Below are 25,631 nucleotides of genomic sequence, written 5' to 3'. Positions count from 1 at the left end.
TGCAAGCGGACGTAAAAGAGGAATAATAATGATAAGATGATGATGACTGGTGTTGCGCGTACGCCACAAAACTTGGCCTGAAATTGCTGGGACGTGCTCAAGAAGATGCGTGCCACCTTCCTTGACGGATTTATGACCGCGATAACTGACGTCAGGTGGCAGATAACGTCCACGCCTGTCTCCACCATCGGTGTACAGCGAGATGAACGGTCCCGACACCAATGCGGGGCGGGGTAATGCGAGCGCGAACCACAGCGGACAGAACGAAGCGTGAGCGACAGGGAATCGACGAATGGAGAGCCCTTTGGTTGGTGCCGTGAAAAATAAAAAAAAGAAACAAAGAAAAAGAAACTTTGAGCCGAGGTGACGTAGGCGGTGTGAGCACTGTCTCTTAGCCGAGGGGAAGGGGACAGTTGAGGAGATCGGGTGCGTCGCACCCATAGTTGCTCTTGCTCTGATGATGTTGATTCCTCTCGAAAAAAAAACAATCTTTCGGGAATTTGTTTCCGAGAGTCCCCGGTTGCCGCCCTGCTAATTCGAAAGTTGTTCGTGTTTTATTCAAAAAAACGATCTTCGAGATCGTACGAAAAGCTACGGACGCAACTGGAAAAAAAAAAAAATACACGTCTGACCTTTAATCGACACAACCCACGGAGACGACGTCCTCGGCAGCAGCAAGCCTTGTCACTACGTCTCATTAGCGATGCAACTCGCGTTGGTGACCGCGTGCGCGCGTCGCAACCGCCGCGCCAGGGCGTTCGCACCGAATGGACGACCGCGAGCGACGATTGTGCAACAACCGCATGTCGTCAGTGGGCGCGCGCGTGGTGTTGTGTTGGTGCCGCGGTCGTCACATCGGTGTCGCCGCCGCACACGACCGGATATTTTGCCTTCCCCTCCGCGTTTGCCTGACCAGACATTGCGGAGCATTGTCTGCACCGGCGGGTGGGATTGCGTCATCTACGATTGCGTACTGGTTTGGCTGGTATGTATATTTAAGCCTGGTCAACGCGCTCTGCGCGCTTGCAGCGCACCCTGGCGTCACTCGACCGCGCCGCGCGGCATGCGACAGATGCAACGGCGACGAAGTCGTCACCGTTCGGAATGCGGTGTCCGCCCTGTTGGGACGTGCTGTAGTCGTTACGCGGTTGCAACAGTTGGAGGAAACATTAAAACACCGACAACAAGGGACTCTGCGAAATACGAGTTTGAGTGAGTGAATTGAGTGAGTGAGTTGAGCGAGTTGAGTGAGCGAGTTGAGTGAGCGAGTTGAGTGAGCGAGTTGAGTGAGCGAGTTGAGTGAGCGAGTTGAGTGAGCGAGTTGAGTGAGTGAGTTGAGTGAGTGAGTTGAGTGAGTGAGTTGAGTGAGCGAGTTAGTTGAGCGAGTGAGTTGAGCGAGTGAGTTGAGTGAGTGAGTTGAGCGAGTGAATTAGTTGAACGAGTCAGTGCCATACCTAATCCCTCACTAAGACCGGAACTAACTCCCTAACACAAGTTGAATGTAAAATCTCCCTTTTAAGAGAGTGCCAACATCTTTCCAGTTCATATTATTATAAAAAAAATCCTTCGTGCGCAAAAGTTCAAGTTCCAACTCCATGACACGGCGTATGCGGTCACCTGTTATTCTCACCTAAGCAGCGCTTCCAACGAGTAAATACGGTGTTGCGTTCGGCGCGATTGCGCGCACTCATACACGCCCACGTGACTTTGTTAAAGCCGACAACAGCATCTGCACTTCACGCGACTGCAACAGGGTTGCACATGACGCCGGGGATTTCACATTAATGAAAAATGCCAAAACAAGAAGTGAAAGTGTGTGAGAGAGAGAGAAACGTTACGGGCTATGCGGCGAGCGTTCCCGGAAGGCAATGTGCCTCCTGCGCAGCAAGAATATGCTGGTGCAAGCGCGTTTGCGGTGTACAGGGACGACGTTCGAAAACGAGGAAGAAAGATTTAAAAAGAAAGTAATATACACGGTGCAGAATAAGCAGAATAGAACGCTGATGCACACCTGTTGTGTGCGAGGCCACGGACGAGCGTGTGTGTCAGGCGTGGAACACATACTGGATATATGTACTCTCTCTCTCCCTCTCTCGTTCATATTGCGATATGTGCGTACACAGCTGTGCAGCGAGAAGAGTGACTCGCACGAGCCGTGGCCCTGACACAACGAACATTTTTTTTGTACCGCGAATGTGATAGGGGAAAGAGCGAGCGAGGTCAAAAGTATGTGACGGCGCTGATGTCATTTTTCCGTGTATGCAAATAAGCCTAGAACGATTCAAAGCTGAGCAAGATGGTACAGAATTATGATACGAAGTGGAAACTAAGATTTGGGCAGCGTACACTCTAGTGGTGTGAATTTTTCTCGAAAAACTGAGATCAAGTATGCCTGGGGTGCGAAACCACAGTAGTTACTTCGCAAAGATTACCGATCAAGGCGGTGAACAACGATTAGGTGTAGTGTAAATGCGGTAATATGTTCTCTTTCCGCCCCCAACTCTATATAGATGGCAGCATGAACATCGCATTATTGGCAAGCGAAGTGGAGCCCTTCCCTTTGTCTCCTCCCTCGCAGTTTAGCTCAACACGTGACCTCTGAGACTGGGCGTATTGGCCGAGAATGTTTTGTTACCGGTAGTTCTTAATATATGCGCACTAGTTCACAAGGAGTTCCATTTTTTTTAAACCTCTTTGCTTGTTCGGCTGCCCTGCCGTGGCTCTGCCTACCAGAGCGAGAGCACTAAAACCTACCGCGCGCTCTGACGTGACAATCACGTGTTGAGCCGGCTCGTGCAGCTTCATTCCTACTGTGCAGTGCTCCCTCCTAGGTTCTTTCCTTCCTCCGTCGTCTATCTATCTATCTATCTATCTATCTATCTATCTATCTATCTATCTATCTATCTATCTATCTATCTATCTATCTATCTATCTATCTATCTATGTCTGTGTTTGTTCGCTCTAGGACAGCGCAGCGAGAAAGTTTCCACTCGGCATCACCCAAACACTTTAGCAGCTAGACCTATAAACGCTACGTATTCCTTTTCCCCCATTCACTCATTCGCAACAATTTCCAATCTGTTTCAGACAGTTCACTTTTTCTCCTTCCATTTTGAAGAAACTACCCGAGTGCAGCCAGGTGGCAAGTTCGCCGCCTGCCTGCGGCACCGTCTCCGTCTGCGCGGACGGATACGACTCCCGCGTGCTCCATCCGGAAAGACAATGGCATTCGCCGCACGAAGCAGCAGCCGCCCCGCTGCGTCGTCTGCCGCGAGGTGGCGAGCTCAGTTTGACGCCGCTCCCGGACGAAAACGCCGTCGTCGCTGTCGTCTGCCCGCCATATCCTCCCGTCAGTCAAACACTGCTCCGGCACACACACACACACACACACACACACACAAACACAATGGCGATTGAGTTACGCCGCCGCCAAAGCCGCCGTCGTTAGCGGCACTTCTGCCGCGGCACAGACGCCGCGACCCGTGAGCGTCGCGGCGATAACGTATAGGCCATAACAGACGAGACACTACCCGGCTACCCGTCGCGCTTTTTAGAACCGTGCAGCACGCGCATTCGAAGCCAGAGTTCGGGGTGTCCGAGAACGCGGAGGTGTAGTAGGCGTCTTGCCCCGGCCAGAGGCCGCTAACGACACTTACTACATTTATCACCACCTCACACTATTACACTCTAAAAAAAATTTGCACCCTTTGGGGTGTATATCTGGCACACAACGATAATCGTCATGTGCCTTGATGCGTTTCCTTTCTTTAACGCTGCGAGCCCGGTACTTTCCGGTAACGAACGGCATGCGCGTTATCAGCATGACATAGCATTCCCGACAGGAAAGTAGCGGGCGCGGCGTTTTCAAGAAAGGAAACGCATCAAGGCAGATGGCGATTATCGTTGTGGCAGATATACACCCCAAAGGGTGCAATTTTTTTAAAGTGTAGGCAAATGTACACCCTTTGGGGTGTATATCTGCCACATAACAATCGTCATCTGCCTTGCTTGCGTTTCCTTTCTTGAAAACGCTGCGCTCGCTACATTCCTGTCGAGAATGATCTGTCATGCTGATAACGCGAATGCCATTCGTGACTTGACTTGGAAGTACCGGGCTCTCAGCGTTAAAGAAACGCATCAAGGCAGATGACGATTATTGTTGTGTGGCAGATACACACCCCAAAGGATGTATATCTGCCACACACGAGAACGCGAGACCGCAAAGAAGAAGCTTCCCAAAGTTACTCCTCATGAAGGAGTCCGATATATGCGATTCCATAGCTGCACACCCCACTTATTAAGTCTTAATTGTGTGCAATTTTTGATGTGGGATACTCCGATGCAGTGATGACTGCGCCGAATAACTAGGCCGTGCGTCCGCTGCAAATGCCCGTGATGATGCTGCCTACATTCTTGAGACTTGTGTTACATAGCGTGTGCAGTGTTCGTTCTATTATTTTGCTGCATTTTCATCCTGTTTTCTCCCTCTTTCTCTTTTCTTTCCGGAGTTGTGTTTGGGTGTTCGAGATAACCGCTTTCCAATTGATCTTTTCTTGATAACAAATAACTTAACGTTGAGTTAACTCGCGCAAACATACATGGTTGGCGTTTAATTCGTCTAATTTCGAGTACTCCCCGAACCAGTCTGATTCCAGTCGAGCGTTCACCGTCGAGGACAACTTTAAGCACGCGCAACAGGCTGCGGTGGTCCCAGTGGCTGACGAAAGCATAATTATAAGCACAGTTTACAACGTAGGCCACCTCGAACATTGTAATACGAAAAGCAGAACGGCGATCCTGACCGCTCCCTGATGCACGTGCGTATACAGTTTGCTACACAGTTAGAGGAAACACATAAGTCATGTTTATTTTCCTTGGTCAAAAGGAAAGAACAGCGCATAAAAGTTGCTACATACAGCAACTTGACGGGGCGTAAGAGACCTGCGATATCTGCTCGTCCGTGTACAGTGTACAGTCACCAGTCACTCCGCTTTGCACACGACTTGTGGTTTGTGGCGCTGGCACATTTCTGCGCACTTTCATTGCAGTGCGTTGACACAGCTTCAGTCGGCCCTTGCAGCTGGAGCGCAGCACATTAGAGTGTTCCCTTTAATAGTGTAAGGAACTGTAAACGTACACTTTCTGTCCGGATTCGATGGCGATCGTTGTTATGCGTCTCGTTACTATCAACGTAAGCAGCCATTATCTGTCCAACACATTCTGTCCTGACCGCGGCTAATGTTACGTATTGTCCGAAAGATCGAATAAAACGAGAGTGGATATCTATGCAATGCTTGCAGGATAGAGACGCGCTGTCTGTGCACTGAGAAACTGGATACGTTAGGCCTGGCTGAAAAAGCGGTGGCATGCATGAGATAGTAGGTTGAAAGACGAGATAATGCATGTCACACACGTGCACCTCTGCAACCGGCACCAATACGGTATTAGACGTTATATCGATGAGTAGTAGTAGTAGTACTAGTACTACTACTAGTAGTAGTAGCAGTAGTAGTAGTAGTAGTAGTAGTAACTGCATTGCGAGTTTGCATGTTTTCGAGGTTCGCATATACTACGCCCGCACGGCAATTCAATTTGGCAGTACAACGCTTAAGTTGACGGGACGCCGCCGGTGCTCGCAAAAAGACTTGACGTTGTCATAGCCTACGCATATAATGGAAACTTGCGCTGCGCTCTAGTCGACATTTGTATCAAACCTTTTCACAATAACACATTCCATGTGGACAACTGATATAGAACGACTTTCCAGCAAACAATGTTTGTAGAGCGCCAACTGATTTCATATACGAACAAAACAAGAATTCCATGAGAAGCCAAAGTAACCTATATGATAACCGGACGAGCCTTTACGGACCAGCACTGTTCTCCCACAGGCGGTGCATACATATTGCATTAACAAAAGAACTGGTAGATATAAATGCAGAAGCAGTCTATATATATGGTGAGCTCGCTTAAGCTTTCACAGTTGCGTTGCCGATGGTCGGCGCAGTGTATAGTCACTCGCAGCTTCTGCAACGGTGCACGGTTTTAGCGAGACGAACGCGCGCCCCCTCTCACGTGACCGCTGTCACGTGCACGGCCCTCAGCAGCCATCGAAGAGCCCGTTGCACATACTGGCGCAGTCAACCGGTGAACGCGCAACCGAATCCACCGCCGTGTGTGTGCCGTGGCGCGGTGGCACTATCGTTTCTCACGCATGGTCGGCGCGTAGCCGCCTTGACGTGTAAAAAGAGATCGGTGCGATTTCTCCGCTGTCGCCTTGTTCAGCGGGAAGGGCCATTTCAGGGCCCGACCGTCCGGAGACGTTAAGAAGACACTAAACAGAACAATAATTTGAGCAGTATGAGTAGATTAGTATCATGCAATGCCAAAAAAGAAAATGCCACTCTTACTGGGATACGTTACGCTCGGTAAGCCAGTAAAGCCGCCAGAACGAAAGCCCAGTGGCGCCGCCGCCTTGAAGTTCCCGCACTACAGCCTGCCGTGACGTCAATGATTTTTTGAAGGCGTCTGCTCGGTCGTAGTCAATTCTTTTTTATCGTTAAAGATAAACTACGCTCTATTACAAGAGAGACAAATACTAAAATGAGTAATTGCCGAAAACCGTTACTGAACCACAACGGCTCAAATACGAAAAAAAAATTATGCGAAAAAAATAATGGAATGTTTTGGGATTACCAAAGGAAAAGTAAAGTAACGTACTAAGAATATAGCAAGCTTTTGTTTAGGCACACCACGTTTTTTTTTTCTTTTCTACGCTTCTTCACTTTCATCAGTGTGTTCCTCACATTCCTCATCTTCACAAGCCTCTTTTCGCATTCATCATTATCTTCTTCATATTCATCATCACAGTATTCACTTATACTTCATATTCGTCACATTCATCATCCTCTTCTGTGTATCCATATAATCAACATCTTTCAATGCAATCTTTCCTCCTCCTCCTCCTCCCCATCATCATCATCATCATCATCATCGTCATCATGTACACCTCGAGAGGCCTAGAAGTCTCAATAACTGGCAAACGCAGTAAAACGAAATACGAATCACACAGAGCGTAATGCAATCTGGCACCGGGTCCGGCCGATACGCTGGACGCGTGGTGACAGCATAATAGTTGGCGACAGAGGCCAGGCAGTGATCACTCAGTCGGTGAGTGTTCCTCGGAAGGAGGAAGAGTGGCATCGACGTCCTGCGAGGCCTTCCCAAGGCCTGGCATCCGAGACGCGGCCTCGGGGCGGGTCAAAGACTCCCCGACGACGACGAGGCCTTCGGAGCGAAGGGCGGCTGCACTTCGTCGGCGTATTTCCCCGCTCACACAGCGCGGCCTGGGGAGCCTAACTTCCTCGAGAACCCAGTGCGTGATGCGTACGCTTGTGTGTCGGCCGAAGCTAACGTGACCGTCTCGAACTCAAGCGGCGTCGTCGATGTGCACGCTATCTGCACACGGCACCGCTAAACTCCGTTGTAGTAGCTCCGCGTGTAACAGACGTCCGCAAATTAAACTTCATTCGGCTCTCACTTTCTCTCGGTGTGTGTATGATTTCTTTTTAATTTAGATTCTGAGATTTTACGTGTAAGAACCACGCATGATATGAGGCACAACGTACTAAGGGTATCTGGATTAATTTTGACCAGTTCGATAAAGGCCAACTGCGACGAAACTTCACTTTGGCAGAATTTGTTATATATGTATATTCAGTGGCATATATATAAGCCACTGAAGCAATTTTAGCAACGCCACTGGACTGGCAAGTGCATAATTTTCTTGCTAGCAGCCTTCAAACATCACCTAAGCAGACGACGCGTGCACCTGGTGGTTGTCGCTATTACGCAAGCCACAACACGCCGCCTCCGAGATTTTTCAGCGCGGCGTGGGCAGCCGCGGACGCCCCCTTATCTCGGAGGTCATGCCGCGAGGAGCAGCGCGTTCTAGGTGATGAGTCACTTCCGGCGAGTGGTAACGGCAGCATTTTGTTTCAGTTTCACTATCAAGAACCCCAACTTTTACCAGCGTTTTGTGACGGGTCCACTGGTTTTTAAAACGTAAAATTTTGCACAGAGGCTCATCTATCTATACGCCCATCTTAAATTATACGCTTTCTTACGTGGTGCAAAATTTCGTTGCATGTTGGCATTTTAACGTGCACCTAATGCACGGTATACGCGAGCGTTATATTTTTTTTTAATTCTGCCCCCACCGCAATGCGGCCGCCGCGGCCGTTATCGTACCCTCGACCTCGAGCTCATCAATGGGCACCGAGCTATACAGCGGGAGGTCTTTGTTTGCTTGCGTGTGCGTTTGCACGTGTGTACGCGTGCGTGCGCATTTTCATTTGCGATGTCATTAGCGATTGCTGATCTACGTCTCTGTTCACACAGGAGCAAGCGTCAGTACAAACGGAAGTTTTACTATTTGCACAGAAACAAAGAAGAGGAAAAATAACCACCCGGAACTCATAAGCAAAAGGAAAAAAGCTGTGCAATAAGCAGATAAACTCGACTCAAACAACTCAACAGTTCCGTACGCATATAGTGAGCAGTCATCTCTGTCGTAACCGGTGTTGAGATTAGAGAGATTTTGCTTCAATTCGTAATGCCATAATTTGGCACTGTAATTGGATCTACGCGCCGTGTTGTGCTCTGAGCAGACGACGTGCTCTGAGCAGACGACGTGCACTGAGCAGACTACGTGCACTGAGCAGACGACCGTGCACTGAGCAGACGACCGTGCACCGAGCAGACGACCGTGCACTGAGCAGACGACCGTGCACCGAGCAGACGAACGCGCACCGAGCAGACGAACGTGGAACCAGGGTCCTTCGATAGTTTTGGCGGAACCGTGCGCACAACGCATTAACGCGCGCCTTGGCGTGATCGCACTCCTGATTGGCTGATGGTATAGCAGCAGCTTATACACCAGTACCACGGGATTGAGACAGCGCCGTGCCCGCGCTATTGCGTGACTCGATCGCCGCTTTTTTTTTTTTTTGTCAGTAACTTCCAGCAAACCAGACTTACGAAAGTCGTCCGTATAAGCTCTCCCACTGGCTTCACGTGTGCATGCACGCTGCAAGAGCGGTGCCAACGACCCGTTTTAGGGTTAATTGTTTTCCCGCTCATTGGCGACCCGTGAACTGTACTGCGCTTCTATGCGCCTGGGGGGCATCTTTTCTTCTCGGGGTAATTCAGTGACAAATGGGATGATTGTATCTTATCACGCGATGCCACCGCGGCCGCGTATTGTCCATTTTATTTTTGTTTTTTTAAGGCGAAGCTTTCTAGGTGAACCCTCCCGGACTTTGCCGCTGGCGCCTGCCGCAGTTGCCTTGCCAAATAATTCAAACTCAGGACATCACGCACGCAACGAATCAGACTATAGTATATATAGCCACCTGTACTATATATACCCTTACGGGTGCCGGTGGCCAGCTCTGGTTTCTACGAGATTACGCAGTGAAACAGCAAGCAGTGCCTAAATACATTCGCTGCAGGGGCATGAAGGGGGAGAGGGAGGCCCGTAGGATAAGATGGATTTGCGTATGGATGGATGCTCATAGTATCCATCCACTAGTCAATTAATTACTGAATGTGAGTGAGTGAGTGAGTGAGTGAGTGAGTGAGTGAGTGAGTGAGTGAGTGAGTGATATTAGCCCCTCTTCGGGCTACTATTGGAGTGTAAAAACAAAAGTGAAATTGAAATACAGTAATATGAACTGAAAAATTGAAATCTGCATACCATAATGCAATATACACACTAACAGCTTAATAAATAATGCGTTAATAACGCAAATCAAATACTACTATCAAATATTGAGATAACACACACCACACACACACAACAATGTTGCCATCATTCACAAAATCATCACCGACCAAGCTTAATAATGCTGCGGTAATCATGCCTATCGGTCTCATTGTCGTTGTATACTAAAACGCACAAAGCACGCACAAAAAAAAAAAAACGAAGAAATGTCGACAACGTACATGTGTGACGTCAGACAATCCGCCAGTATTTATGGGCCCTTATTCTCGCTGGGTAGGCTTACAAAATTTCCAAAGTTGCATTTATCTAACAACCCAGTAAGAAAAAAGAGAAGCACCGTCTTTCGTGACGCCCCCGTGGCGCTATTGGCGCTGCAGGTTCCGGCACGGAATTAAAACAAAAAACAAAAAAAAACGAAAGTTTAGGTTCACTGCCTCCATTAATAATGAACATCATTTCTCCCGTCAAAGAAATCAAGATAGATCTGTGAAAGAATGCTTTAGCACTCTCAACTGAGTTAGTCACTCTTGAGTTTCCCTTCAATAAACAAATACCTATCACGGCACGCCTAGCCCAATGCCAGCCGCCGGATGTACTCGTTTTCGAAGGAAAGAGACCACACGGTCACGGGCTTGTCAGGAAACGCGTCGGCGATTCCCGCCGCCCCTGTTTGAGTGTGCGTGCCGATGACAGAAGACAGAAGACAGAGCGTTCGGGGCATCGTGCCCATGTAGCTGTGTGGGCAGTGACCCGGTTTCATCGACGTCGCCTGAATGCGCGTGAACGTTTCCGGGGAAGGATTAAGCGCCAACGGGTTTTGGGTGAGAACGAGTGCGAACGATGCACTTTGTAGAGACACAGACAGAAACCTTCGCACGCAGCCAAGATGAGCGCGTGGACAGGAGCAGACGTCCCCGGCCGTTCGTTGGCGGCGGCAAACGAAAGCCGCCCCTGGATTTGATCTACGTTGGCTTTGTGCGACCCCCTCTTCAAAGCCGTACCACGCGTTTCCTGTGTTTAGTTGCGGGGGAGCGGCTTCGTACGTGTTGAGGTCGGCGAAAATTGCGGCGCGGTAACTTTGTTCGTGTTTTATAACAACAGTTCGCGACGCGGCTTGAGAAGCGTATCCGACCAAAGGACAGCACGCCGGTTGGCGATGCGACTCGCTCCGCCGTGGGTTTCGCTGTAAAACTTCAAACGCCCATTTAACGCTCACTCTACTCGTATAAGCCGAGTGGAAAATACCGACTCCACAATATGTCAGGAAATCCAAACGAGAACGGTCGGCCAACTAAATCTGTGCATCAAACTCGTATTCTTAGCCGTTATCATCATCATCTATTCCGCTTCTATGCAACAGATACATAACTATAAGTAAAGTGTGCAAAAAGGTACTCTTCCTACCGCTAATCGTGATGTACAATGCCATATATAGGAGGCGATGACGATACGCATAGATATAGCGAGACAGAAAACCTCACAAAAGTCCACTCGCATCTGCATCAGTCGATGGCAAATGACGGTCGTTCGCGCCCGTTCGAAGGCGATCAGTACAAACCATGGCGTCAAGACGTAATCACGAATAGCGGCCCAAACTGGTGGTAAATAATTAGGAGCCCTCTACTGTCTATGCTACACGCTATATAGCGAGGCGCGAGGCGGCTCCGCAAAGTCTCATGGGCCGTGTCTGCGTGCGTGTACACACACATATATATATAAACGCTTCCCGTCTGCCGGTCGGCGATTCGGACGGCGATTCGGACGGCCGACCGATCGACACTCGTCAATCACTCGCAAACGAGCGACTGGCGGCGATCCATCGAGCAAGTATTGTAGATCCTCACGCACGGTCAGCCCTCGACACCCACTCGCCGTCCCGGCTCCCTGGCTGCGTACACATGCACTCGCGCACGCCATCTCTACGGTACTATGTCCCTTCAGTGGCAAGGTGGGCAAACACAGGCCCTAACGGAAGCAAAAGCCACTGTCGTGTGTGCGACTTCTGCAACCGTGCACTCGCACCGGACTGCAGTGTGGCCAGATAGAGGCGCTGCTGCGGCAAAAGGCCGCGACGTCGTCTGTGCGACGTCTGTTAGGCTGCGCGAGGAATGTGGAAAGTTTTGTACGTCTGTTAACGGTGCAGCAGAAGGCGAATACTATAACCAACGTACGAACACCGACGCGTGCGGTGGAGAGGAAGTGTTTGAGAACAAAGAATGGGCCAAAATAGTTGCACGCAGCAAAATGAATGCGAAAAGAAAGTAAAACACGCCCGGGGTGCGATGTTCTTCCCGCGACAGTGCCAACAGCAGCAAAAGCAGCCGCAGCAGACGACACTATACAGTGTTCTGGGCAGACGGGCACGCGCGCGCGCACACACGCACGCGTACACGCAACGTCGGCGTGTACAACTATGTACCATACGACCGCTGCACCTGCTCACACACCGGTGTGGGTCGCGGGCGCTTCGCTTTCGTCGCCCCTAGAGAAAAAAAGGGAACGCGCCAATGGAATTTGGACGCTTTTTCCTCAGCGCGGCGGCAGCGGCGGCGAAGCTGTGTGTCGACAAACGTGTCGCGTACCTAGCAGACGACCTGGATATTTCTCTTCTTTTTCTCACCCTCTAGTACCCCTCTCTATGTGGGGAAGGGAAAAAGTCTGTTGCTTTTGTTTATTTTTACCCTTTGCTGCTCGGTTGCGGCAGACAAGTGAGCGATAGGCTTTGCCCTCGCTTTTGTGGCGTAGACGGTTGGCGCAACGTAGGTTGGCGCGCTGTAACCAGGCTTGCGGGCGACCAAGCGTAGAGTACAGGGCGGCCCCAGTTTCATCACGCCAGCAGCTGGTTGCGCGATCACCCGGCGGTGACTTCCCGGTGATCGTTTATTTCTTTGTCATTGCGTGTATTGTAATTGCTGGTGATAAATATGTCCCCGGCTTCCTCTCCGCGAATTGTTGTATACGAATAAACGGGTGAAGTGGAATCCTTTTTCGTTATATTAAACAGCTCTATAACACACGAAAGTGGAGTTATTTCCAATAAATGAAGTAAAAAGGACACACAACAAAGAAAAGTGTGGCAATTTCCCGCGCAGTCTGAGACAGGAAATTATTTAAAGTTTGGAGCACATACACAGAGTCTACTTCAAAAAGAGGATTAGAAGCGCGCGCTCAATAACACGCACAAACACAAGCCAAATGCAGGCACAAAGTCCCCACAATTAAGTAATGACGCGTAATGAACAACAATCTGCGGCCTACAAGAACGACGAAATACCCGAATATAAAGCACTCAAATAAAGCAAGAAAAAAAAAAACGAGCAATTACGAAAAGATTATAACTCGCCCATCTAACTCCACTTATAGCTCGCTGTAAATCAACAATTCTACACTTTGTCACTACTGCGTTGCACTGCCTTAGTAGCACGATTTGTATTAATTTACTGCGGCCACACCGTTGCTTCTGTTTTCTCAACTTTCTTTTCCTTTTTTCTTTTTTTCCAGACCACGACAGCGCAATCATCTGCGACCTGTACGCAACAGTCAGTGCCCGCCTGCGCGTCGGAGTCACTTTCAGCGACTACGCTGCTTTTTTTTTTTCATGACAACTACCTTGAAGACCAAAAATAAGCGGGCACACCGTGAAGTTTGGTCGAAAATGCCTGCACTTGAATAATCCGCAGTCATGGCCGGGTGTAAAGAGGAAAGACTTGGCAACCGAAGAACGAGGATAGAGGTATAGATGTACACGGGGAAAGTAAAGCCAGGGCGTTCGTATAGAACGGATCCTTTGCCTCTTTCCTCATTACGCCACAAATGTGTGTGCTTGCCGTTACAAACTAAATCGCCCCGTAGTTACGGAGCGGATGTTCTTGCCCACGCATTCTCCGTTAATCGAGGCAGAGCGTATGTATACAGACGCTCTGCCGTTCATCTGAGGTAAACGTTACGCGACAGCATGGTATACGTGTACGTAATAAATATAGCGCGATTGAGTCACAGCTATATATATAGGGATGCCACCTAACTAGTTTTTGCTCTTCGTCGTATTTTATTCTGTTAAACTGAATTACACGCACGGACTCTGCGCACTTTCGCCGCTGAGTCAGGTTCCGCCTCCATGCGCCGTGATCGCAATCTGATGTGTACAGATTACGCGCATCAGCCGACACTATCAGTGCTGGACTGAGAAACCGTCTGTACTGATATATAGGTGCAGTTCTTCCTTGCTTACACTATACTAACAAGATCTGAACACGAGCTGGCGTAATCGAAAAAAGAAGAAGAAAAAATAAAAATAAGTATGTAGCACTCACACGACGGGGTGGGGCTGGGGGGGGGGGGGGGGGTTGCTATAAAGCGTGCTATAACGGCAAAACGCGAAGCGCTTTTCAGCATGGTTGGCATATCTTCAAAGTGTTTCTAGATGGGCCAACGTGTTTACGTGAGGCGAGAAAGCGTTTATGTGACAAGCAGCAAAAGGACGGCGACGGCATAACGACAGATTTATTTTTTTTATTTATTTTTGCTCCGCGGTGAAGGAAAGTTACGGCCTGGGTCGTTCCCGAAGGTGGTAGTGCAATCTACGTAGTGTCAGCTGCTACCGGGGGACTCTATAGGCCGAGGTAAGAATGGGAGAAACCATTTTGTTATTGTCTGTAAGCGTTAAGTGTGCGTTCTTATATTCCGCGGAAACGCCAAGTAAGTTCTGTATTGTTATATTGTGTCAAGTAATACAGTAGAAAAAAAAATATACAGCGGCGGTGGCTTCATGGTTAGCGCACCGGCTGCTGTGGTGGCGGCCGTGGTTCAATCACATCAATGGCCGCTTTCTTTCTTTAGAAGATCGAAAACAATGTCAAGACATGACCCTATACCCACCTACCTACCTACTGCAAGGTATAGCTGTTATGAGCCCAAAGAATGCTTCACACCAGAAAGAAAAGAAAAAAAGTTGTTTACGTCCCAATTTGAAAGCAAAGAGTTAAGCTCTCAGTTGTCTTAGTTGCTGCTTCGACTAAGCTCGCAAGAGGAAATTGAGACATCCACCCCTAGAAAATTGAGACAGATAAGCAGATGGACGTACGCACAGACAGACATCTAGATAACTATCTAGTTACGTGGAAACTGCATTCACTTACACAAAAAGGTCAACACACACACAGAGAGACGTCCGACGTTAATCACCCAGTCGGCTACGAGCGCGTTTCAAGCAAACGAAGAAAACGAAGAAGGGGCCATCTGGCACCAGAGCCCGTCGGCCGCGCATCTGGCTCGCTTCCAGATCTTCCACTTTGATTTGGTTATTTCGTGGACGAGGCTCGTCAATCGCAGGCGATTTAGAGGTCGTTGACGCTAATTCATGTCTGTCAGCACGTATTTTCTTGTTTCTTCCCCGAAACCAAGTTGTGCTGGAAGAAGGAGGAACACGACCTCCGCATGCGGGCATGGACGCTAACGCCTTCTCCTTGGCGCACTTCGAAGAAGCCCACCACTCCGAGCCTGCAGTACTCGCGGAAATCCCTTTTACGGGCACGTAATCCATTCTGTGACCGACTGAAGAGCCCGTAAGCCCATGTAATGCGCAGCCGCCAGAGAAGCCCGCATTGGAGCCGACACAGACACGCGAGGAAGAAAGAAATAAAGCTAAGCAAGACAAAAGAGTGAGCAAGTTGGTATACACTGATCGATCGATTGACCGACCGACCGACTGACTGGTTTAGTGCGCCCCCCTGCCTTCGTGTTCAGCCTTATCTTCGAGCCTCATTTACTTGCCTTATACTGTGGGCTTACGCCATGCGATATCTATCTATCTATCTATCTATCTATCTATCTATCTATCTATCTATCTATCTATCTATCTATCTATCTATCTATCTATCTATCTATCTATCTATCTATGTCTGTACAGACAGACAGACACATAGACACATAGACAGACAGACAGACAGACAGACAGACAGACAGACAGACAGACACAGACAGATAGATAGATAGATAGATAGATAGATAGATAGATAGATAGATAGATAGATAGATAGATAGATAGATAGATAGATAGAGTGGCCACGCAATGTGATGCAGGGGTTCACGCGACGAGCGCCGCGCTCCGTCTGCACGTCAACCACCGCTGCGCGCTCAGGTCAACGAGGAGGGGGACAGGGGCGCCGGACATTGCGGTTTCGTGTCGTGACTCGCGACAGCGAGCAGCAAAGGTGCGCGACGGTGAAGGAGGAGGAGGAGGAAAGCGCACGCAACCACCCCGAGGAGGCGCCTCGGCGAGACCGTTAGACGCACTGAACCGCGCCGTGTCGCGAGACGCCGAGACAAACCGGTGCGCAGACCGGTCACGATGCACGTGTGTACTTACACATGCGCGTGGCATATAGTAGTATATGCGTTCCGAGCATTTAACAGAGACCGTTTGTACGGTTCCGAGCTTCAAAAAAAAAACACAAAAAACAACAACAAAAAAAACCCAGTACGGTTGCATGAACCAGCGCAGAGACTCTACGCACACGCCCTGAACAATGGCACTACGACAAGTTAAAGAAACATATAGTTTATTACACGAAGATATGTTCTCGACTATACGTACAAGCGACATATTCAAGACACGATAACTCGATTAGCAGGCGACGCACGCGTTCCGGCCGCTCTATATATATACACACGCTGTGGTTCTTCAGCTATGACGTTCTGCTGCTGGTCAAGAGGTCGCGGGTTCGGCTCCCAGGCTGCGGCGGCCGCCCTTCGATGGGGGGGGGGGGGGAGGCGAAATGCAAGAACGCTCGCATACTTTAACTGCAAGCGCTAAAGAACCCCAGTTGATCAAAATAAATCCGGAGCCCCCGCCCACTACGACGTGCCCCCATGATCATTTCGCGGTTTCAGCATGTGGAACCTTACAATTTAATTAATTTATAAACTACAATGGTGTCTTGGCATTGATTTGTTTCCTACGCCGGGAGAGGGGTTACAACGAGTTATGCAGGACCTGCAAGCGGTGAGCCATGGCTCACATGCAGCGTGACACAGCGCAATAGAGTGGTCGGTACATATGCATGTGGCGCAGGCACTTGCCCTACAGCCGATGCACTTGCCCTTGTCCCCGCTTCCTCCGTGTGCGCTTCTAGAAACTCACACACACGGAGGCGCGAGACTTGTGGTTCTCCTTTAGGTTCTCCGACAGTGACGTCCGCGGGCGTACGATCACGCAAGCACAGGCCTCGCCTGCCGGCCCTAAAACGACACAATTGCGTGCGAGTCGTAGCCCCCGCGCTTCAAAACCGCCAAGCGATCGTAAAAGTTTGTCTTTATGGCCTTCAGAACGACGTGAGCGCCGGCTTATACAAGAGGCAACCGTAAAGGCGACATCTCCGAGCGCAGTAGACAACGGACGACGCGCTGCGCGACTGCGGGTCGAGCCGTAATAATACGAGCGAGGAAGCAGTGAAACATGCCGAGCCCTGCTGACCGTAGCATGACCGGCCCCCATCTTGCGAGCCTTAGCTTTCTTTCGAAGAACGCAAAACACGGTACTTTTAGGAGATAGTGTGAGAATATATACCGGGCCGAAAAGAAGAGCATGCCGGGCGTGGCATGCGTGTATACTAGCTGTACGTGATCGATTACGAGTAACCTCAGACCGAAGTGACAAGTATAAACCATGCATCTAGCTTTGTTGCGTTGTGCAACTCGAAGGAAATCTGCGTGTGTATATAGATGAGGCAACCAGTTACGCTCGCCAATTTCCCTGACGTCATTGCGGTGACGAACTCCTTTGAATATCGGAGTCTCTCGAAAACACCGTATTAGAGCGGGAAGGCACGCAGGAAAGATGCGATTAGGTTTATAGTGGGCGGAAAAACTGAGCTTTTATGGGCTGCCGCAGAGCATATCATGCACGCCATATAGCGCCGACAAGATGCAGAGCGTGACGTCACGAAGATGCAGCGGCGCTGCAGCGTGCCGTCACGTTCCGTGCTTTAGTTCCGTGCGAGCAAAAACTTTTTTTTTTGTTTTCTTTTGGCAAACTACTCTAGCGCGACTTCTGTCGGCAGGCAAGATTTGCAGACGTAGCCTAGTTTTAGAAAGTTACTTCGCAAAGGCTCTTTTTCGAAGCGGTGACCAGAGAAGACGAAGAGAAGCGTGAACGTTACGTATAATCATCTGCGGCGCAACGATCGAGTAATTGAGGGGGAAAAAATGACAGACGTAACGTCAAGAAAAAGGAAGACAGTGCGTGGCGTGGATAGCCGCCGGACAAACGGGGGTGCACCCGATATTCTGTATAGTTGAGATTAAGAGAAAGAAATGATGTTGAGTAAGCCATGTAATGGATAGGGCAGATAAGCAGTGGCCTATTAGAGTTGCGTAATGGGTGCCAAGAGTAGGGAAGCGCAGTCGAAAATGGCACAGAAATAAGTGATGTGCTGGAATGGGGAAACTTGCACGCATTCGATGGTGTCAGCTGAAGCAAAAAACAGCGGTAAATGAAGATGGCTGGGAAAACTTTCGTCCTGCAGTGCACCTAATAGTGATGATGATGACTGCGAACAGATACAAAATTTGGCTTTTGATGTATCGTGTACATAGCTTCCAATGGCGATCCAAATGGGCCGCGCAGTTTCGGGCGAAAAGCGGTTCAGAACAAAGTATAGAACCATGTGTCACCGACATCACTAAGGGTGAATATGGGAGCGGCGACTGAAGCGCGACTATATGTGATGAGGAACAAAGGAAAAGTGTTTTTAATTAAAAGGAGACACAGTTTGATCCATTCAAAGAAGACAAGATATATAATCTATTTTATGTATACCTGTGGTGGAGGAAAGAAAAGACGAACTCTATTTTACCTTATTAACAATAGATACCTCTTTCTCAGCGCCCACTATAAAAGGGGGCGTTGAAGCCCCTATCATTTGCGATATAATATCCCTACACTGTGCTTGCAGTGCAATGCAGCTTTCGAAGTGCGCAGAAAGGAACGCGCTCGTAAAGTTCACCTGTTACAATGCGCCCCCCTCACAGGTTGTGTTGATTTGCTTGCCAACGTTTGTCTGCATTCCGGCGTCGCGGGTAGCTTCATCGTTTCTTAACGTGTTCAGTAAAGAGTAGTGAGCTACGACCGCCAGATAATTGTACACTTTAGATGCTTTCGTGGGCCTGCGCTGGATGACGGGCTTGGCGACCGCCGATGCGATCAGCGCTCTGCACACAAATCATGTCGTCGGCCTGCGAAGAAACTGTGTCCTGTGCAGGGGTGCGGTTTCGACAACCGTACGGCTGACCTTGTGCGGGGCATTTGAAAATACAGCTCTAGTGACCGGCCACCAAAAACAAATTTCGCGCCTTTGACAACAAAAAATGACGCCACTTCTGTTTCTAACATGTATGGCGTCAGATTTTTTTTTTCTTCGCCGGAACTGTTCCCTCACCACACAGATGGCGCTAAGTCCCATGGACCACCGTATTAGCAGAGTCAATTAGCATGGAAGGACTCTGGTATTAGTAAGAGGCGATCGGAGGTTTTGTGGCACAAAAGTAGGGAGACGTACTTTTCTGCTCAGACGTTCAAAATGATTGCAGGTCGGCTCACATCTTGAGCGACGGATGTATGCAGACGTCAGGAGACTCTTATATTAAAGTGCCGGAAAAGAACAGGCTCGGGTTATAGTCATGTGTGTCAGGCGCGAAGCTATTCGACGCCAACGATGCCTCTATAGCTGTATGTATACGTACAGGCACCGGCACGCATGTGCCAATGTCGCAACGTACAATACTACATAATCTGTTAGCCGTCCCTGCAACTTTGGCGGCAATAGCGTATATGCTATATATACACGAAATACATGCATGCGCATCGTTCATGCAGAAGCCAGCGGCACAAGCGATGGAGGAAGCCCGTCGGAATACATGAGAGCCACGTAACGCATAAACCATGCAGGGATTTGCGTAACGATTCCATTGAGGAAGGTCGACCACACTATTTCTCGTCTCGCGACGTGGCATGGCGCAACCTTTCCGGCAAACGCACCAGACCGATATCCCCGTTCGACGCATGGTTGTGGACTCGCATCCCGACTGTTGCGCCTTCGGCACGCAGAAGCTGCAACGCCGATCTCTGCAGACGTCACAGTAGGGTTGCCGTCTGCTGTCTACCGTGTCGTCTGCAAGGTTTAGCCAGATGGACGTGGTGTGCACGATCAGACGACGAGGCCAAGAAAGAGGGCGATTCAGACAACGCCCGCACCACAGTGGCCCGGACAAAATAGACATAATATCTGCGTCATACTGACGTCATGTAGTAGGTACAAAGAGGGCCAGTACGAAAGGGCAGCACTTCGTTTGAATTCGAGAACGCCTCACGTTTCTTGTTCTTAGGCTGAAATCAATAAAGTACATGCAGCAGAGATCGTTTTACTGAAGAATCACTTCGGCCCCCAATTGGCGTGAAAAAGTGAAGTTAGAATTCATACTTCAGTCGTTAAAGCCTCTGTACCTTTTAGGTGTTTACTGACACTTATTTTCACGCTGGATAACATATAATGCAGATCTACCGTCTTTTACAAAAACGTTATTAATATAGCAAATGAGCTATGTTAAGAGCGAAGGCCGTAAGAAATGTCTTGACGAGACCGGAAGCATTGCCACCAGTATCTACGTTTTCTGTTGAGAGTGTAAATAGTATATTCCTGAACATGTAAAATTTGTTATTGCATTATGCGCAACCCCCAAAATGCGGCACATGTTTCTTTCTTGCTGAATTTAGACTTGCACCGAAGTGTGCCGTGGTGGCTTCTTCGTATGCTCGCAATCGCAAGAGCGCTAGGCAGCGAATATGCGTCTATTTGAAGCGCTAACGCCAATGCGAAACTCAATTCTTGAAAGACGTAATCCACACGAAAAAGTGTCAATGTTGCCTGTAAGCAGACCTCTGTAGCCTAAATTATTTCACAGACTCGATAACGCTCATATCCTCAATCGCACACACAACGGCGTCACAGAACGCAGTCCACAAAGAATAACAGAACGTGGTATGAGAAAGCAAGAGAAAGCAATTATTTAGTAAAAGAGCAAGTAAATAGTTAGAGGAGAATATTAAGCCACGTACACTAGTAAATTACGTTTCTGCGAATGGCAACTTCTGGGAACGCAAATGCGTCTTCTTTCAAGTCTACAATCACTGACCACTTTTTTGAAGTTGCTACAATTGTTGTTGTTCTTTCCTTTTACTTCACGTTTTTTTTTTCAAATATTTTGTACTGGCCCCCTCTTTAATGCCTCATGTACTCGAGCTTATACAAATAAAATAAATAAATAAATATCGTGAAAGGAGGTTTGATACGCCAGAACGAAAGACGAGTGGCGACGCCGCCCGGAAGTTCCCGCAACGTCTGCCCGTGACGTCACAGATTTTGACACCATCCGCTCTGGTATAGTTTATCAGTAAAGAAGGATTACATTCGAAAGGTACCAAATGCTCAGCTATAGCAAGTTTCGAGAAATCTTCCTGCCCCGAAACGGTACGAGCACGCGAAAATTTGACACTCGTGACGTCACGTGACCTATACCGGCGCTCAGGTATCGGCGCGAAATAAAAAAAAAAGAACACGCAAAGTTTGGTTTTCGTTCTCTCTAGTAATAACAAACATTTTATTCCCCGACAAATTAATTAAATCTGTTCTCAAACAGTAATTTACAAGTTTAAATTGATTTGGTGTTCCTCCTGATACCCGTTGATCTTTAGCGTCCCTTAAAGGCCAAAGCTGTTCACGACGGTTACCTTCACTATTAAGCAACGTTTAATAAACTGAAGCAAGACTGCGAGTCGGCCTAGTTGGAACGAATTCATCTTAAAACTTATTGTGCGCAAACAAACAGGGACGAAGAATAGAAGAAACACAAGGACGAGCGCTTTCTAACAACTGGTTTTATTTTGAAGAAGGGTATTTAAGCAGGTGGTTCTTCAAAAATAAAACCAGTTGTTAGAAAGCGCTCGTCCTTGTGTTTCTTCTATTCTTCGTCCCTGTCTGTTTCCGCACAATAAGTTTTAAGATGAACGTTTAATAGTATCGTCAGTAGTGCAGTAGTCGATCGCGTCGGTTGTTTCGTCGCGGCATGCAACATCGCGCATCCCACTGTTCACGGAATGACACAGCCCATCCCCGCGGTTACCGGCTCGGCCTTACGAAAGCCCTACGGCTGTGAGCTTTCTCCGTAAAATCTGTACAGCGCTGCGAGAACCAGCGCTATAGCTGATACCATCCAAGTGCTTATAAATCGAACGTAAAAAAAAAAAAAAAAATCTCACTACAACCGCGCGGACCGCGACTGAGCTTGACTGTTTTGTCGACTGTCCAGATTGCACGCTAGACAGTTAGCCAACATACACCGACCAATCACCAGCGAAAACATCTGTACGTTTGTCGTCTGCTGATCGCAGCATCCGCCATGCTGCACCGTATTTAGCAAGATTAGGCATAAGCAGTTGCAGCGGCGTTCATGATGCCAGCCGCGCGAAGCGCCCCATTGCGCACGAGGTCCTCCGGTTAAAAGAAAGAAAGAAAGAAAGAAAGAAAGAAAGAAAGAAAGAAAGAAGGGGGTCTGCTGTACGGCGCGCATTCATCACGGAAACTTGCGTCGCTCATGCATAAAGGCGCCGACACCAAAATTACGCGGAAGAAATTAAACGAGCGCCTGCTAGCATGCGCACGGCCTTCGGTATACCGGAGGGGGCACGCGGGTGAAAGCCGCCGTTGCTGCCGCTGCCAGCTGTACAGGCGCGCGCATGTGTCATCGAGTCGTCACTGATGCGTCACCCAGAAAACTGTGCAGTGTGATTTTGCCGACGCCTCGGCAAGCATGCACAAATCGGCCTGACGCTCATTATCTATGTGCACGCGTATATGCCATCGAGATGCCACTGATGCGTTACCGATTAGGGTGCAGTGAGGCTCGATATTCCCATTCGTGTGCAAAGACGTGTTTTGTATATATATATATATATATATATATATATATATATGGGCTTGTGTCTGTCAATTGGACGTACCCAACGAAGCGCATTAACTTGCTTGAAAGGTCCAGTCAGTAAACCTGCCACGTACTTAGTGGTCGCACATGTTAATGCAACACCGTAGCTATTGTAATAAAGCTCAAGTCCCTCGCGGCGTGTATAGAAACAGCTTATTAGATTCTTTTTTCGGGGTGGGGGGGGGGGGGGTGAGGTGTTACGTGCCAAAACTACGATATGATTATGAGGCACGCCGTAGTGGGGGACTCGATCCGCAAGTTTCCACCACCCCAGGGGATATTTAAGGTGACCCCAATGCACGGGACCCGGGCGTTTTTGCATTTCGCCCCCATCTAAATGCGGCCGCCGCGGCCAACGGGATTCGTTCCCGCGACCTCGCGCTTAGCAGGGCAACACCGCTAAGCCACCGCGGCGGGTGCAGCTTATTGGATTTTACAGGTACACTGGGATCAGTGTACACGCCTACAAAGACGAACTGTGATTTTTTCGTGCACTGTATACGTATACAGAAACGCTCTGTGCACAGCCCAGTAAAATTCCCTCGGTTTTCCGTACTGTTTCCCACAACGGAAATGATATGGGAATGGGCACGTACGAAGTTCGTAAGAATGCGCATACGAAAATGACGTGGAATACGGAATCGTAAACTTCTGCGAGGAAAGTGCATCTTTCCTTCTTTGTTTGTTTGTTTCTTTATTTCAGAGACATTCGCGTTCTCAAACTCACGCCAGACACCACGACGCGCCTGACCTGCGGGCCCTCCTTTGATTTCAAGTTGAACGACCTCGACCCAACAGGGATCTTTGCAGGCGGCTTACGCTATATGATGTGCGTGTACATTCACCGTTCCCACTTAATCCGAACACAACTTAAACTCCATTTCGCTTCTCCTACGGACAGTGATGAAGCTTTCGGGTTGGTACGCCTATACAACTTAATGCGCCTTCCTTCAAAATGCATTGGATGCTTACTCCTTGGAGCCCATGATTGTTAAAATTATATGCCTAGACATATTCCACAGTTCGGGCTAAGTCTGACTGCGACTGTGCATTACAAGCAGACGCTGTCATTAACACACATCTTTTCAGAATTGAAGAAAGCCCGACTTCTTATTCACTTGTGTTTTCTTTGACACTACTATATATATCCAGCTGCCTTGTGCCCAATTCTCATTTAACGATCCCCCTGCATACAAAGTGTTCTTGCCGCAACATATACATGTAAACGTGCATAGCCATTGGTTCTCTTATATACACGTACATAAGATGACTGTAATTAAAGTAGGATACGGCATGTGCGGTCTTAATTGCCTCTCTAGCGGAGAAAAAGCTGGCGCCGGCATTTTGAAAACTAACGTATAATGTAGATACTGGTGCGATGCAGTTTACAACATATTTTAATTGCAACGCAGAATATGCTCCAAGTACTTAGAGAATAAGCCCGCGCATTGGATATACGATGCAGATGAGACTTTCAAGTTATACGGTAGAAAAAAAAAAGTACATTTCTGCTGCTCCAGAACGTACCGGCTGAATATGCAAATGACTGCTTCCATTCATTTCAAATTGTCTCGTGCCATATGAATTAGCTCAGGTCGCTACAAAACTGTGCACATCCGTGAAATAAATGGGAATAAACAAGCCTGGAAGTTCGTGGGGAAATTGATGTACAAATTACGAGTTTTAACCAGCCCCAATATATATTTAAAAAAAGAAAGATTAAAAGAAATACGCAGGAAGCACACCTTTGTTTCCTTTAGATTTGTACATTTAAGACGGAAAAATCGTTAGACATTCAAGCTTATGACTGCATTTTGAAAAAGAAAGTCATTTTTACAACTTTACCAAGCGATTTATACCAACGGTTTCTGCCAACACGTATCGCCGAAAAAGCGCACGAGTGCAAACAATGTCGTGAGCCCATGCAGATCGACCGTTGTCGTAATTTTAGTCACGTGACCCGGTGCGCTCACATGACCGATGACCCTACGCGCATGTTTCGAGTTGCTCGTGCTAACATAAGGGGCGTGACCGCACCGTTTCGTTGCCTCATCCATGGTGATGTGGAGAGCAATCATCGATGTAAATATACGCACGATTAATGCCAAAAACATTAAACTTCTAAACCAACTCGCGCGCACAGTTTGTGACGTGCGCGATGTTTTAATTATCATTTTAATGATCACATTCGTAAAATAAGAAACTTGCAAGAAGTTCTGTTAGGAGGAAAACGAGCGAGTCACGTAATTTTTTTTTTCTTAAAAAAGCTCTGTACACTCAGCGATCAACTACACTGCTTTATGCGCAAGAAAGCGCCTATGTCGCAGGCCGAGCCTGCGCACAAATTAATGCAGTTAACGCAGGTATGCACGTGACACTGCGCGTTTTTCCCTGTTGATCACTCTAATTCTTTTTTTCTCAGTAATATATAGGACAGTATTAAAACCGGGTAGTGACATTTAACGCTTTGCAGACCGAAATTTCAGCTCACCGGTACGGAGTCCTCGTTGCACCTCTTGCGCCGTACAAATCCGATTAGGAACCGTATCCTCTCCGGCAATCCCCGTGCTGCACCTTGCGCGAGCCGCACACTCCAACTCCGCGCCGCAAGGAACAGTTATCGCGGCGGCCGTCGGCTGCTCAAACGTGATGGCATGCCGCTTGGGGGCTTTACTTGCGCTCGCCGTCGCCAGGGTCGCGGCGGTAGCGTTAGGGACAAATGTGCTCATTCAAGCTCTCGCCAGGGCGCATTGTTGCACTGACAAGTTCAGTGTCTTTTTAGTTTCGAAGTTGGCCGCTGCGCTTCTGCATT

General features: G+C 48.6%; 1 protein-coding gene across 1 annotated transcript in view; it reads right to left on the bottom strand.

Moving 5' to 3' along the window:
* Moe (moesin) overlaps positions 1 to 25,462 on the bottom strand; it is a 151,042-nt gene extending 125,580 nt beyond the window's left edge. The window contains exon 1 of the mRNA XM_075696114.1: positions 25,311 to 25,462. The gene's annotated coding sequence lies outside the window, so the exon portion shown is untranslated. The remainder of the gene's footprint in view (positions 1 to 25,310) is intronic.
* Positions 25,463 to 25,631: the final 169 nt, after the last annotated feature.

This window comes from Dermacentor variabilis, chromosome 6 (assembly GCF_050947875.1).
Source record: "Dermacentor variabilis isolate Ectoservices chromosome 6, ASM5094787v1, whole genome shotgun sequence".
In the NCBI taxonomy this organism is placed as follows: domain Eukaryota; kingdom Metazoa; phylum Arthropoda; class Arachnida; order Ixodida; family Ixodidae; genus Dermacentor; species Dermacentor variabilis.
This window is presented reverse-complemented; position numbering and strand designations above follow the sequence as displayed.